The sequence below is a fragment of the Herpailurus yagouaroundi genome, unplaced genomic scaffold (assembly GCF_014898765.1).
Source record: "Herpailurus yagouaroundi ecotype Mexico unplaced genomic scaffold, PumYag 214, whole genome shotgun sequence".
Lineage (NCBI taxonomy): Eukaryota > Metazoa > Chordata > Mammalia > Carnivora > Felidae > Herpailurus > Herpailurus yagouaroundi.
The window spans coordinates 8018104-8023283 of record NW_024412445.1 but is presented as its reverse complement, the minus strand read 5'-3'; the positions used below and the strand labels follow the sequence as shown (position 1 = coordinate 8023283).

The 5180-nt window shown below is 37.4% G+C and overlaps 1 long non-coding RNA gene across 1 annotated transcript in view; it reads left to right on the top strand.

Annotated features, from left to right (window-relative positions):
• Positions 1-600: 600 nt before the first annotated feature.
• The window catches only part of LOC121017012 (uncharacterized), a 21080-nt gene continuing 16500 nt past the window's right edge, over positions 601-5180 (top strand). Inside the window, exon 1 of the long non-coding RNA XR_005784584.1 lies at positions 601-694. This is a non-coding gene — a long non-coding RNA (uncharacterized LOC121017012). The remainder of the gene's footprint in view (positions 695-5180) is intronic.

Genomic DNA, 5180 nt, shown 5'->3' with positions numbered 1-5180 from the left:
TTAATAGACAGTTTGACATTATCTGTGAAAAATAAAATGGGCCTAGCCTTAGTCCTGAGTTGGTAGAAATTAACTCCTTAGAAGGAACTATTTTGATACATTTCAAAGATATAACTTTAAGGCTACCGTTAGTAACATTATTTGAAATTTTGAAAAAAAGGGATAAAAATACGGGTTTGTTGAAAGCATTCTATATTGATGTAATGAATACTGTGCCACTGTGTAGAGCGATATGCTGTCATAAGGAAAGGTATCTAACACTATTTTATCAAATACAATAGCAATTTTGAGTCCATTATATTTTGCTATGATACTGATTTGCAAATAAATTACGTATTATAATGAAACTTGGCACTATGTCTTTCATCCCTGCTTTTACCAGGTGATGCTCAAAGTACAAAAATATCTGATCTTGTCACGCACCTACTTGTAATGCTGCATGACTTCTCCTTTTTAGGATAATGAAGTTAGTACTTGTCGCAATTTGTGTTTCACTGTGTGATCTGGCTCCTTTCCAGGGCTCCAGACTCATTGCACAACGTATCTCCTGTTTCCGTCTACACTGCAACAACTCCAACTTTCTGTTCTTTCTCTACACGATGTGCCTCCTGCCTCAGCAGAGATCTAGGATCTCAATAGAGATCACCTATTCAACCCTTCAGATCTCAGGCAATTTTCCTTCTTCAAAAACTAAGTAAGTACGTATCTGTTCCTCACATTACATCAAATTCCCACACTAGACGCTTTCATAAATCACCGATCTCCCTATTATATTGTTATCAATACTGTCCCTTAACACAGCATGCTATCGCTTGATACACATCTGTCTGCTCCACTGGATTCTACATATCCTGAGTGGAAAATCTCTCCTTTAGCCTTCATCATTTTATCATCATTCCCTAAGACAGGATGAGGCACACACATAGTAGGGAAAAAAATTAACATATGGCTGACGATTGAGAGTTGTATTTATTTGATGATATATTTACCAGTTACGGAAGAGCGTTTTTCTACGGAGGATCAGTTAGTGGAGATTCTTACTTTTTTTCCTTTTTTCCTTTTACAGTATTGCACATTGTGACTGTATTTACAAAGAACATGAACTTACTCTTACCGTTAGAAAATAAAAATATCACAAAGATATTTTTCTGCAGGAAAGTCTTCGAGTCTGTAAGCTCCATGGATGTCAGGACTATTTCTGACTCTCTTAGGAATAGAATGTCTGTCAGAGATGTGTAGCTGGAATGAATGAACATGACACATTATGTCTTCCCTGTATATCCTGAAATATAGTATTTCAGCTGGACAATAAGGAGTTTTCTACCTGCGTTCCCTCAGCAAGTATAGCAGAAAGTGTAGCAGCTTCACCTCCAATACCTACAGTTACAGCAGTCCTTGTGGTAAAATTGAAATTAAAAGATCATAATATAAGCACATTTCATCTCTTGACTTAACAGTTGTCTATAGAATCCATTGATTCACTGTCGTTCTTTTCATGTCTGTATATGATACTATTTTCTCTGATTCTCACAGAGAGTAAGTAAAATGCATTAAAAATTTTCTGAATATGCCTTACAAAGTCGTATCTCAGAAGGATATAGTAAAGTAAATATTAGGAATTATGGTTGAGAGCAATTTAAAATTATTGGCATGCTATTGATCTGTAGATCAGGCCCTGTAAGTATTCATCCAGAATCTCAGTGGCTCGATGTAGTTCTCCTTAAATTAGCTTATTTGAACAGATAAACATTGGAAATGGAAAGAGAGGAGCACTGTGTCTTGTAGATACACCCCTGGGAAGCTTACAGCCTCATAGTAATGATTGAACAAAAGAAAGAAGATGTCAGAATTCAGAGTTTACAATTACTAAAGCACTAAAGCTAATTTTAAGGCATTTATGTTTGCAAGAAGGTCATCATTGCAGTCATTTTAAAACATCTACCCTTGAATAAGTTTAAATTACTAAAATCTCATTTACCACTAAGGAAACGTAAAAAGGTGGTTAAGCCCTGGCTCAAATTATCTTTCAATTGCTTAAATATTCCTGACTCATACTGATTCCTGATTTGTACTGATATAATGTTAAAGTCTGTGCGTGTGTGTGTGTGCATAAAATGACTGATGTACAATTCACATAATGAATTATTGTACAAGGTCTATAGGATGTCAAAAGCATTACTAAATGTCACAAGACAAGTGGAAAAGGGTGGGGCTCATTCAAGGGAAGATGCGTGGGTTTAGCGTTTAAAGAGAAAAATAGATCTTAGCGAATAAGGAAGACATAGTAAAGGGGGAAGTTTTGGAGTGATCTGGACACGCACAAACAGGAAGTGGACCGACCGAGTGCTGTTATGGTCTATAGATAGACCACCAGACAAAGAGTTTCAGGAGACACAGTAGAAAGGCTCAGGCAAAAATTAAAGAGCTCTGAATATATGGTTTTCTGAATGAGAATAAAACATAAAACTAGAGGCAGAGGGATAAAGAGGAAGATTACAAGTTAAGATAGGCTGTGAGCAAGGTGGAACGATCATACTCTCTGACCCCAGTGTCTCTCTGGAAGAAGCAGAGGTGTCTCTCTGGACAACCACTTTAATCTTGGTAAAATTATCATTTAGTTATTTGTAAAGGCAAATAACTATAATTTTTAATAATTCCTGATGTAAACTAAAGAGTGTGCATATTATAATACTTAATGGCATATATCCCCTCTTTTCTCTCTGATGTATCAGCCTTCCTTATGGACAGGTGTGGTGGTTCAAGAACTAGCATGCCACCTCAATACATCCTTGTTTTATTGAAGAGATACAGGAACATATGGCAGCAGCTATCACTTGTTAAAAATCTGTCAAGCAGCTATGATTTTTACAACTACGTCTTGGACAGAGAACACTGAAGACCATTTTGAGCATCACCGATTGGTGGCCAATTTATGGATGCAAAGACTTCCATGGAGAGTTGGTGCCTTGGGAGTATTTATCACTTAATTGGTCCTTTCATTCACCTTCTTGTCTATTTTAACACACATATGCACTCTTTATCTGTGTAACATGTCTCACCAGCTAGTTTTTTATGTACCTTCAAATGGCTATAAACTTCATTGATTTCATCCATCCTACTTGATTTACTTGTTCTTTATAACTGAAGTGAATATTCTTAAATGGCATGGTGAACCCACATCACAAGTAATATTATAAACTAAGAAGGAAGAATAGAAGTAGAGAATGAACTAGGATGGGTAGGATATTCTGAGATATACATATCCATATACTCATATGTTCCGAGTTTAGAGAGTTGATAGTTGATACAGTCCAGGGACTTGTGGATTTAGAGTGTCAGGAGGGTGTTTACTAAGAAGGCAAGGATAGCAAAGGTAAGAGACTTGACTTAACCTATCGGAGATCTGGGTTTATATAGCATATAAATGATCCTTGGGGCACCTGGGTAGCTCAGTTGGTTAAGCAACTGACTTTGGCTCAGGTCATGATCTCGCAGTTTGTGAGTTTGAGCCCCGTGTCGGGCTCTGTGCTGACAGCTCAGAGCCTGGAGCCTACTTCAGATTCTATGTCTCTCCCTCTCTCTACCCCTCCCCTGCTCACACTCTGTGTCTCTCAATAATAAATAAACATTTAAAAAATTATAAATAAATAAATAAATACATGATCCTGAAGTCCATTCCACATCCAGAAGTGATGGTAAGATTGTTGCATTTGGGGAAGAATGTTTTGAGCACAATCAAAAAGAGCATCCACGTGGAGAAATGGGAAAATGGTGGGGAGTATGGGATCCAATTTTGGGCACTAGTGTTTCCAGTGTAAATACACCCTCAGAATTGAATCACAAAGGATTGATTTTTTTAAGTGTCTGAAACAGCAGTATTTCTAGAATTATTAAAGCACAGTTCTACTTCTTAGGTTTTGCTGATCATCATCTGTCTTCAGAGTGAGTAAATTCTTGAGGTCTTTGGGTAATGCATGTGGCTTAAGTTAATGCTACAGCATTGAGCTTCCTGTTGGTATATCATACATGAAGGCTAAAGCAACTAATTTGAAAAATAAAATAAATGCAATCCAATTTCAATCTATTTTTTGTTTTATTTTAGAGAAAAAGAGAGACAGAAAGCATGAGATGTGGAGAGAGGCGGGGGGGGGGTGGGGCGGGGAGAGAAAGAGAATCTTAATCAGGCTCCACACTCAGCACGGAGCCTGACAACGGGCTCAATCCCACAACTCTGAGATCATAATCAAAACCAAGAGTTGGAGTTCAATTGACTGAGCTACCCAGGTGCCCCTCAAATTTCTATAAAAATTCATGAAGTGAGTCATATTTTTTTTCCTCTGAGTAAATCCTAATCATCTGCAATAACCTGAGCTTCTCTGAAAGCAGTGCCTTGAAATCTGAAGATGTCAACACAGAGCATAAAGACATAGAAACCAGGAATGGAACAAATCTCAAACAATGAAGAAAAGAATGCAGTCAGGAGGTAAAATGGAAGAGCTACCTCTGAAAGAAGGGATTGTACACCTCCTCTTTAATGAACTGCCTCTCATGATTCTTGAGGACAGGGAACCTGAAAAGCTGTTACACCAGGGGCCCTGTTCACCTCTGAAGATGCCCTCTAAACCATGGGAGTCTAATCTGTTGCAGTCTCCATGTGTTCTGTAAACCCCGAATTGCCACCTATTTGCCGTTACTTAGATATTTAAATTTCTCACCACTTAATAGTTTCTGTGTAGGTTTTGTATTAATAAAGTAATTCTTTAACAGAAAAAAAAGATCTGTATGCTGAAAACTATAGAAACCTTATGAAGAAAATTGAAGAAGACACGTAAAAAATGGGAAAACATTCCATGTTCATGGATTTGAAGAACAAATATTGTTAAAATGTCGATACTACCCAAAGGAATCTACACGTTCAATGTAATCCCTACCAAAATACCACCAGTATTCTTTGCAGAGCTAGAACAAATAATCCTAAAATTTGTATGGAACCACAAAAGAGCCTGAATATCCAAAGTAATGCTGAGAAAGGAAACCAAAACTGGAGGCATCACAATCTCAGAAGTTAACTTGTATCACAAAGCTGTAATCATCAAGACAGTATGGTAATGGCACAAAAACAGGCACATAGATCAATGGAATAGAATAGAGAACCCAGAAATGGACCCACAAATATACGG